General features: G+C 51.2%; 1 long non-coding RNA gene across 1 annotated transcript; it reads right to left on the bottom strand.

The window, feature by feature from the left end:
- Positions 1-2,880: 2,880 nt before the first annotated feature.
- LOC140409503 (uncharacterized) lies at positions 2,881-8,323 on the bottom strand. Its single transcript, XR_011940359.1, has 3 exons — positions 8,248-8,323; positions 7,167-7,452; positions 2,881-3,116 (listed from the first exon to the last, which is right to left on the bottom strand). It is a non-coding gene; the product is annotated as an uncharacterized lncRNA (long non-coding RNA).
- Between the last annotated feature and the right edge of the window lie 3,012 nt (positions 8,324-11,335).

The following is an 11,335-nucleotide window of genomic DNA, read 5'->3' as shown; positions in this document are numbered from 1 at the left end:
TCAGTGAACATCCCCACATCTGACCTTATGTTGGAAGGAAGGTCATTGATGAAGCAGCTGAAGGTGGTTGGGTCGAGGGCACTATCCTGAAGAACTCCGGCAGCGATGTCCCAGGACTGGGATGACTGATCTCCAACCATCACAATCATCTTCCTTGTACCAGGTATGACTCCAACCAGTGGAGAGCTTTCCCCCTGATTCTCATTGACTCCAGTTTTGCTCGGTATCCTTGATGACATACCCGATCAAAAGCTACATTGATGTCGAGGGCAGTCACTCTCACCTCACCTCTGGAGTTCAGCTCTATTGTCCATGTTTGAACCAAGGCTGTAATGAGGTCAGGAGCTGAGTGACCCTGGCAGAACCCAAACTGAGCACCAGTGAGCAGCTTGGTAGAATCATAGAATCCCTACAGTGTAGAAGGAGGCCATTCAGCCCATCAAATCTACACCAACCCTCTCCCACTGTCCCACCCTATCCCTGTAACCTCATAACCCTACCTAAACCTTTGGACACCAGGGGCAATTTAGCATGGCCAATCCATCAAACCTGCACATCTTTGGGCTGTGGGAGAAAACCGGAGCACCCAGAGGAAACCCACACAGACACGGGAGGATATGCAAACTCCACACAGACAGTGACCCAAGGCCAGAATTGAATCCAAGTCCCTGGTGCTGTGAGGCAGCAGCGCTAACTACTGTGCCACCATGCTGCCCACTAAGATCAGGAATCAAGGGCGAGATTCTCCGACCCCCCCGCCGGGTCGGAGAATCGCCGGGGGCTGGCGTGAATCCCGCCCCTGCCGGTTGCCGAATTCTCCGGCACCGGATATTCGGCGGGAAAGGGAATCACGCCGCGCCAGTTGGTGGGCCCCCCCCCCCCGCGATTCTCCGGCCTGGATGGGCCGAAGTCCCGCCGCTAAAATGCCTGTCCCGCCGGCGTAGATTAAACCACCTACCTTACCGGCAGGACAAGGCAGGGCGGGCGGTCTCCGGGGTCTTGGGTGGGGCGGGGGGCGATCTGGCACAAGGGGGGTGCGCCCACGGTGGCCTGGCCCACGATCGGGGCCCACCGATCGCGGGCGGGCCTGTGCCATGGGGGCATTCTTTCCCTTCCGCCTTCGCCACGGTCTCCACCATGGCGGAGGCGGAAGAGACTCCCTCCACTGCGCATGCGCAGGAATGCCGTCAGCGGCCGCTAACGCTCCCGCGCATGCGCCGCCCGGTGATGTCATTTCCGCCCCAGATGGCGGGGCACCAAAGGCATTTTCCGCCAGCTGGCGGGGCGGAAATTTGTCCGGCGCCGGCCTAGCCCCTTAAGGTTGGGGCCGAGCATTCCGCACCTTTGGGGCGGTGCGATGCCCGACTGATTTGCGCCGTTTTGGACGCCAGTCGGTGGACATCGCGCCGATACCGGAGAATTTTGCCGCAAATCTTGAATCTTCCTGTCCTGCATCAGTTTTTCCACATCAGGCAATGTACTTACTCCTGGGTCTCATTGGGAGTGGCATGTTCATTCCTAGAAAATCTTAAACTGTCACATTATGGAAAATACTTGGCAGAGTTATTTTAAAGACCAATGCAGATTGAGCATCCCTTATCCGAAATTCCCGAAACCGAAAAATTCCAAAGTCCGCACTTTTCTTTTGAACGCTGACGTGACATCATGAGTCCCCGGGCGATGTGCAGTTCCCAACGCGCACCGCACTTGCGCAGTTCCCAACGCGCACCGCACTTGCGCAGTTCCCAACGCGCACCGCACTTGCGCAGTTCCCAACGCGCACCGCACTTGCGCAGTTCCCAACGCGCACCGCACTTGCGCAGTTCCTAACGTGCACCGCACTTGCGCAGTTCCCAACGCGCACCGCACTTGCGCAGTTCCCAATGTGCACCGCACTTGCGCAGTTCCTAACGTGCACCGCACTTGCGCAGTTCCCAACGCGCACCGCACTTGCGCAGTTCCTAACGTGCACCGCACTTGCGCAGTTCCCAACACGCACCGCACTTGCGCAGTTCCCAACGTGCACCGCACTTGCGCAGTTCCCAACGCGCACCGCACTTGCGCAGTTCCTAACGTGCACCGCACTTGCGCAGTTCCCAACACGCACCGCACTTGCGCAGTTCCCAACGCGCACCGCACTTGCGCAGTTCCCAACGCGCACCGCACTTGCGCAGTTCCCAACGCGCACCGCACTTGCGCAGTTCCCAACGCGCACCGCACTTGCGCAGTTCCCAACGCGCACCGCACTTGCGCAGTTCCTAACGTGCACCGCACTTGCGCAGTTCCCAACGCGCACCGCACTTGCGCAGTTCCCAATGTGCACCGCACTTGCGCAGTTCCTAACGTGCACCGCACTTGCGCAGTTCCCAACGCGCACCGCACTTGCGCAGTTCCTAACGTGCACCGCACTTGCGCAGTTCCCAACACGCACCGCACTTGCGCAGTTCCCAACGCGCACCGCACTTGCGCAGTTCCCAACGCGCACCGCACTTGCGCAGTTCCTAACGCGCACCGCACTTGCGCAGTTCCCAACGCGCACCGCACTTGCGCAGTTCCTAACGTGCACCGCACTTGCGCAGTTCCTAACACGCACCGCACATGCACAGTTCCCAATGTGCCACACATGCACATTATATTCCAAAATCCAAAAAATTCCGAAATCCGAAACACACTCGGCCCCAAGCATTTCGGATAAGGGATGCTCAACCCGTATTTGACCTTTCCTTTTACGGGGTTGACTGAGTTTTCAATTGTTCCTCTTGCAAATCCTGTTCCTAATTGTTGTGATGATTTCAATTTATAAACAGAGATTGAGAAATTAGTTATAACAAACAGAGGCAGCACCATATACATGAGGAAGAAAAACAATGTCGATAAGAGTAGATTCATAACTGTCTCACGTTTATTTTCATAGCCTGGGGGGCTCTTGCTTTTTATGCGGAAGGACATTCAGCTTTTTGTACAAGATAATCATGTTTGTTTTTTTAATGGAATGTTTGTCTGGATCAGCAGCCAAGTAGAGAGGAAAATCTCTGGATCATTGGCGATTCTTGAGGGTGAGCAATACTGTCTGGTATGTTCTCATACTCAGAATTATAAAACCTCTGCGTCAGGACCTGGGAACGAAAATCACAATGTAACTTATTAAAAACCCGATGTTCACTTCTTAAACCGCACCAAAGTTTCAGCTCCTAAGTGCATCAAGTGTGAGGTCAACAGGTTCCAAATGGATTTGGCTGTTATTCCCAACCTCATCGGTCAATTCAATAGCAATTCAACGCAAGTTTAGTATTTTCTGGTGGTTTCCAATGATTAAGTTCAAGGCCATTGGCTTGTCTATGGATTGATAAAAACTGGAGAATATGAGTCAAGGGCTTCAATTCTTTTGTGGTTCTGCATTAAAATCACCCAGGTGTGGATGCTAAACTTTAAGGAACTCATAAAATCTTGAGACCTCTCTATGCAGATAGTATTGGAACGCCAAAAAGAATCACATTGCTTCTTAGTTGAAATAGTTGATGTAATTTGGGAAGCTCGTCTTATGCAGGGAAGTTACTCATATGCTGAGAATAATTTTGAAGAAGCTAATCCACATATCCATGTTAACATTTGTTCAAAGGTAATTGGAAGTAATTGAACAAAGTATCTTTTGGGGTCTGAGATAATTGCTATTGAGAACAATACACAAAATGGATGACAATGCAGGTATTTGAAAGTCTCATATCAAGGTCATTTTATTTTCTGACATTATATGCCGAACAAGAACAACAGCTTAGAAATTCAGTGGGAGAGTGTCCATTTTTCAGATGATGAGAGGGCAGCCCAGCATTTGACAGGCAGAATGCTCTCATTAAGAGCTGGCAGCCTTATTAGATGGGGTAAATCAAGGATTGGCCATAGCTGTAACTCTACTGTTGGAATGCTCCGAAAAGAGTCACTGAAAAGGCATTTTGATAACCCAGCTCCATCTTCAGCAATAAGACTGTGAGAGAAGTGCAGCAGACGCAGTTAGAACAGTAATAACATAGAACATAGAACATAGAACATAGAACAATACAGCGCAGTACAGGCCCTTCGGCCCACGATGTTGCACCGAAACAAAAGCCATCTAACCTACACTATGCCATTATCATCCATATGTTTATCCAATAAACTTTTAAATGCCCTCAATGTTGGCGAGTTCACTACTGTAGCAGGTAGGGCATTCCACGGCCTCACTACTCTTGTAATTTGATTTCATGAAGGCATTAATGTCAATCAGGAGTGGAATCAAATCTTTGACTTTGATGTAGCTTGACAAAAGACTTTTTTTTAGTGGAGACTCATCTACTGAAATTAAATTTCCTCAAGCAAACATTTTGATTTAATTGTTAAATGTTTTTTAATCTGTGTGTGACTGAGATTCATTAGGAAATGGAGGATTTGTTTTGTTCATGGGATGCGAGCTTGCAAGGTCAGCATTTATTTACCATCAGCACTTGCAAGGTCAGCATTTATTTGCCATCTCTAATTGCCTTTGAGAAGATGGTGGTGAGCTGCCTTCTTGAATTGCTGCAGTCTATGTCGACCCTCAGCTGATGAATCAGTACTCCTCTGTGTTGAACACCACTTGGAGGAAACACAGAGGGTGGCAAGAGCACTTAATGTACTCTGGGTGGGGGACTTCAATGTTCATCACCAAGAGTGGCTCGGCAGCACCACTACTGACCGAGTTGGCCAAATCCTAAAGGACATAGCTGCCGGACAAGGTCTGCAACAGGTGCTGAGGGAACCAACAAGAGGGGAAACATACTAGACCTCATCCTCACCAACCTGCCTGCTGCAGATGCATCTGTCCACGGCAGTATGAGTAGAAATGACCACCACACAGTCCTTGTGGAGACAATGCCCCATCTTCACCTTGTATATACTGTCCATCGTGTTGTGTGGCACTTCCATAATGCTATATGGGATAGATTCAGAACAGATGTAGCAACTCAAGACTGGGCATCCATGAGGCCCTGTGGGCCATCGGCAGCCAGCAGAATTATACTGAACCACTATCTGCAACCTCACGGCCCTGTATATTCCCCCACTCTACCATTACCACCAAGCCATTGAACTCTGGTTCAATGAGGAGTGCAGGAGAGCATGGCAGGAGCAGCACCAGGCATACCCCAAATATGAGGTGTCAACCTGGTGAAGCTACAACACAGGATTACTTGCATGCAAAACAACATAAGCAGCAAGTGACAGACAGAGCTAAGCAATCCCATAACCAATGAATCAGATATAAGCTCTGCAGTCCTGCCACATCCAGTTGTGAATGGTGGTGAATGGTGGTGAACAATTAAATAACTCACTAGAGGAGGGGGCTCCACAAATATCCCCATCCTCAATGGTGGAGGAACCCAGCACATCTGTGCAAAAGACAAGGCTTAAGCATTCACAATAATCTTCAGCCAGATGTGCCAAGTGGATAATCCATCTCGGTCTCCTCCAGATGTCCCCAGCATCACAGGTGCCAACCTTCAGCCAATTCGATTCACCTCACATGGTATCAAGAAATGGCTGAAGGCACTGGATACTGCAAAGCTATGGACCCTGACCATATTTCGGCAATAGTACGAAAGACTTCTGCTCCAGAACTTGCCGCACCCTTTGCCAAGCTGTTCCAGTACAGCTACAATCGGACATCCATTCGGCATTGGGAAAATTGCCCAGGTATGTCCTGTACACAAAACAGGATAAATCCACCACAGCCAATTACTGCCCTACCAGTGTACTCTCACAATCATCAGCAAAGTGATGGAAGGGGTCATCAACAGTGCTATCAAGCAGCACTTACTTAGCAAAAATCACAGGTGACACAGTGGTTAGCACTGCTGCCTCAGCGCCAGGGTCCCGGGTTCAATTCCAGCCTCGGGTGACTGTGTGGAGTTTGTACGTTCTCCTCGTGTCTGCGCGGGTTTCCTTCAGGTGCTCCCACAGACCAAAGATGTGTGGGTTAGATGAATTGGTCATGCTAAATTGCCCATAGTGTCCAAAAGGTTAGGTGGGGTTCCAGGATTACAGGGATAGGCCTTCCCATTAGTTGACTGCTAAGTGAAAGTGAGCCATTTACATGTGGTTCCTTCCTAGAAAGATTCTGCACGTTTTGCAGGTTGATTTGTTTACTTACTTTTTTGCCTTGAGAAGTGTTACCAGGTTGAGAGATTCTGATCACCAGCACAGATTTAATCCTCATCCATTGTAAGGGATACAATAGATCTGCTTAGATTTCCCAATGAAGAGTTTCTTTATGCTTTCTTCGTGGCCAAGCAAAGTAAAGGGGCGAAATTCTCCCCCAACGGCGGGATGTCCGCCGACTGGCGCCAAAGACGGCGCCAATCAGACGGGCATCGCGCCGGCCCAAAGGTGCGGAATGCTCCGCATCTTTGGTGGCCTAGCCCCGACATTGAGGGGCTAGGCTGACGCCGGAGGGATTTCCGCCCCGCCAGCTGGCGGAAATGGCGTTTGTTGCCCCGCCAGCTGGCGCGGAAATGCGGCGCATGCGCGGGAGCGTCAGCGGCCGCTGTCAGTTTCCCGCGCATGCGCAGTGGGGAGAGTCTTTTCCGCCTCCGCCATGGTGGAGGCCGTAGCGGAGGCGGAAGGGAAAGAGTGCCCCCACGGCACAGGCCCGCCCGCGGATCGGTGGGCCCCGATCGCGGGCCAGGCCACCGTGGGGGCACCCCCCCGGGTCAGATCGCCCCGCGCCCCCCCCAGGACCCCGGAGCCCGCCCACGCCGCCTGGTCCCGCCGGTAAATACCAGGTTTGATTTACGTCGGCGGGACAGGCAATTCCTGGGCGGGACTTCGGCCCATCTGGGCCGGAGAATCCAGCGGGGGGTCCCGCCAAAGGGCGCAGCCCGATTCCCGCCCCCGCCCAATCTCCGGTACCGGAGACTTCGGCGGGGGCGGGGGCGGGATTCACGGCGGCCAACGGCCATTCTCCGACCCGGCGGGGGTCGGAGAATGACGCCCCAGGAGAGAGAAGCAGAGTGAAGGATGGATAACACCAACCAGCAATAAACCCCGCATTGTGGATACAGGCATTTGAAATCTGTGAAGACGATATGTCGTTTTGGAGTGATCTTTGACTGAGAGCTTTGGCTTGGTTCACCAAGACTCTACCCATCGATACGTACCTTCTGAATTCTTACTTGAGTGTTCCTTTGGGAGAATTTTCAGAGGTTTACAGACAGAATACAGTTTTCCGAAAAGCTCATATGCAATCTTTTTCTGGATGCAGATCACTTAGATGGGTTGATTTCAGTTGTTGGTTGCTTTGCGTATTCTCAAGTTGTCTTCCAGTGGCTAAGCCATGTAAGGACTTCTTCCTGTCCCTCTGTGATTACCTGTCCGGTTTCAATCATTCTCCGCTGATCTCAGCCAGTAGGCTGTGATTAATAGTTCCATTCAAGTCATGTTGTTCTGCTCAATTTGGCAGTATCATGGAAATAAACACAGATTGATGCAATTAGAAAGTATCACACCCATCCAGGTTCCACATAACAAACACTGCTCTGAACTTATAGCCAGTCGATTAATTATTTCCTTCTAAGCTACTTTAAAAGTCAGGATCCCCATTTACATCAATTTGAATCTCACCATCGGGCCTCTATGCCTGATAGTGACCCGTCCCCCCACCACCACCCCCCCGCCCCCCCCACTCCGTCCCCGGCATTAAATTGTCCATTCACAACTGGGCCCCAAGATGTGGACCTTATGAGCAGAACCCGCCAGAGGAGCGTAGGTGAGTACATCCCCCAAGGAGGAGATCCTGGGCAGTGGTGGAGTTCCGTGGAGTGTTCATTTTTAAATTTAATTTTCAGTAATCAGGGCCCACTTTCTTTCAGAAACCTGCATCGCTGACAGGGTGGGCTCAATCAGAACCTGCCCTGCCAACATGGCGTCATGGGACCCACCCCTTACATTTCTTTTGGTAAAGTGTTTGAAAATTCAGCGGGAAAACCCCAGCTACCGCCTTCTTTTCCCACTCGAGACAATACTGCCAGAAAATCGAAAAATTACAGCCTACGTTTTTGGTGGGGCGGGCTCTGGTTGATGTCATGGGATCTGCCCCTTGAATTTTTTTAAATAACTAGCTAACAATACAGCGGTGGAAGGCGCCCTTGGGGCCAATGACTTCCACGCCATTTTTTGCACCCCCTATGCCAATGCCAAAAAATGAGAAAATACCACCCAATGTTTTGCAAAATTGCAAACCTGCTTGATGCACCTCCAAATCGTCGTAGGCTTTTGGAACCTTAGGTGAAAGGTCCTCATCCCCATTGATTTGCTCTGGTGTTGTGTTCCTGGCTCATTATGCAATATGGTATTGAGCTGACCCTGTAAATTCCAGAAAGGTCAGCATCTCAATTCACCAATACACTGAAGCCCTGCCTTGTTATGTCACTTCATGTAAATGTAGAACTTTCAGGGCCACATTCTTTTCATTTAAACTCTGTTCCATAAGTGACAGATGTTGCTCAGTTCATTTTACTTTTTAATTTCCCTTGCCTCAATTAAGTAATTACCGCTACAAATATCGCACACTAGTAGACCCCTGAAGTGCACTCCAGTAATGGAAAGGTCATGTTCAATGAATGCATATTGAAGTTAGCAGGAATTTGTCAGCACAGGCGTGTTCTGTACTTAAACACTTAGTCTGTGTTTAAGTCTCAATTATGGTGCTCTGTGGACCATTGCAATTTGAATAATGTTTACAATGTCAGTACAGTCATGGAAACTGCTTCTTAACTTTGGTGTTTATTTTTAAAAATAGGATTGTTTCCAAGCAACTCAGTAAGAATTCCCACCAAAGTTTTTCCATTACAAACCTTTCTTACCGCATAAAGTCTGGAAAAGGTTTCTTCGGAAATTCTGAATGATGGGGTGCAAAATATTTTAATATAAATTTAGAAAAATTGGGCGGCAAGGTAGCACAGTGGTTGGCACTGCTGCCTCACGGCATCCAGGACCCGAGTTCGATTCAGGCCCCGGGTCACTGTCCGTGTGGAGTTTGCACATTCTCCCGTGTTTGCATGGGTTTCATCCCCACAATCCAAAGATGTGCAGGCTAGGTGGATTGGCCACACTAAATTGTCCCTTAATTGAAAACAAATGAATAAATAAATACATTTTGAAAAATCTACAGCAGAATATCACAATTTGTCATTTGTATGCACTACTGAGTGGGGTTTTCCCACCGTGCTGTGCCTGGCATCGGTCTTGGGGTATCAGGCGCATTGCGGGAGAGGTCCGAATCAAGATTTGCACCGGGCACAAAATCGTGTGTAAGTCATTCGACCCGCCGCACCTGGCGCGATCTAGATCACACCCTCACTGGGCGTGATCCATGATGTGTTGGGTACCTTGGATCTGTGGAGACTACGTTTACCTTAGCAGTAACATAGACAGGCTACCAACACTTGTAATAGTAGAACTCTATTTTATTTAACTAAGGGCTGTTAAACATACTTGCACTGTGGGTCGACACTATGTTAGATTGACTGAAGACCTATGCCTAACCTGACCAGCCTATACTGCTAGCACATGGTGGATGTTTGTGCTACAGACTGCCTGTCTGTCTCAGAGGCTGCATCCCGAATGAGCGGGAAAACTAGTGCCCTCTGTCTTTATAGTGACCGTGCACTAACTAGTGATTGGCTGCTGTGTTGTGTGTGCTGATTGGTCTTGCAGTGTGTCAGTCATCTTTAATGTTATAGAATTGAGGGCATTGGCCCTTGAGCCACCCGTCTGTCAAGTGGCGCATGACACGTTGGAGCAGGGGATCGTTGGCCATCTCACGACGAATATGGATGAGTCGTTCGTCCGTGGCGGGCAGATTGGATGCGGCGAATGCCACCTGAGCATCAATTTGGCACACGAAGCCCGCTGGGTCGCAGGGTGTGGTGACAGATCGGGAGAGTGCATCGGCGACGATGAGCTCCTTACCCGGGGTGTAGACGAGTTCGAAGTCGTACCACCTGAGTTTGAGGAGAATGCGCTGCAGGCGCGGCGTCATGTCGTTAAGGTCTTTTTGAATGATATTGACCAATGGCCTGTGGTTTGTCTCGACTGTGAACTTTGGGAGTCCATAGACATAGTCATGGAATTTGACGACTCCGGTAAGAAGGCCCAGGCACTCTTTTTCAATTTGCGCATAGCGCTGTTCGGTGGGCGTCATTGCACGTGACGCGTATGCGACAGGAGCCCATGAGGAGTCATCGTCACATTGAAGGAGCACTGCTCCAATGCCGGACTGACTGGCATCCGTGGAGATCTTTGTTTCTTTGGCCGGATCGAAAAATGCCAACACCGGGGCTTTGGTCAGCTTCGCCCTGAGTTCCCGCCATTCTTGTTCGTGGGTGGGGAGCCATTGGAACTCAGTCGTCTTCTTAACCAGGTTCCTGAGAGCAGTGGTGTGGGAGGCGAGGTTAGGGATGAATTTCCCCAGGAAATTGATCATGCCCAGGAAGCGGAGGACCGCCTTCTTGTCCTCCAGTGTCTTCATGACCTTAATGGCAGATACCTTGTCAGCATCCGTCTGCACGCCAAACTGTGAAATAAGGGGCGTCATTCTCCGACCCCCCAGCAGGTTGGAGAATGGCCGTTGGCCGCCCTGAATCCCGCCCCCGCCGGTTGCCGAAGTCTCCGGTACCGGAGATTGGGTGGGGGCGGGAATTGGGCCGTGCCGGTTGGCGGGCCCCCCCGCTCAATTATCCGGCCCGGATGGGCCGAAGTCCCGCCAAGAAATTGCCTGTCCCGCCGGCGTAAATTAAAGTAGGTATTTACCGGCGGGACAAGGCGGCGTGGGCGGGCTCCGGGGTCCTGGGGGGGGCGCGGGTCGATCTGACCCAGGGGGTGCCCCCACGGTGGCCTGGCCCGCGATCGGGGCCCACCGATCCGCGGGTGGGCCTGTGCCGTGGGGGCACTCTTTCCCTTCCGCCTCCGCAACGGTCTCCACCATGGCGGAGGCGGAAGAGACTCCCTCCACTGCGCATGCGCGGGAAACTTTCAGCAGCCGCTGACGCTCCCGCGCATGCGCCGCCCCGACATGTCATTTCCGCGCCAGCTGGCGGGGCGGAAATCCCTCCGGCCCCTCAATGTTGGGGCTCGGCCCCCAAAGATGCGGAGCATTCCGCACCTTTGGGACGGCGTGATGCCCGTCTGATTGGCGCCGTTTTGGGCGCCAGTCGGCGGACATCACGCAGTTTGGGGAGAATTTCGCCCGTGGTCTCCGAGGAATTTAAGTTCTGTTTGACCAAAGGAGCATTTGGCCCTGTTGAGGCGGAGGCCATGCTCATGGATT

Source organism: Scyliorhinus torazame, chromosome 3 (assembly GCF_047496885.1).
Source record: "Scyliorhinus torazame isolate Kashiwa2021f chromosome 3, sScyTor2.1, whole genome shotgun sequence".
Taxonomy (NCBI): domain Eukaryota; kingdom Metazoa; phylum Chordata; class Chondrichthyes; order Carcharhiniformes; family Scyliorhinidae; genus Scyliorhinus; species Scyliorhinus torazame.
The sequence above is the reverse complement of the archived record's forward strand: the minus strand, read 5'-3'. Positions and strand labels throughout refer to the sequence as shown.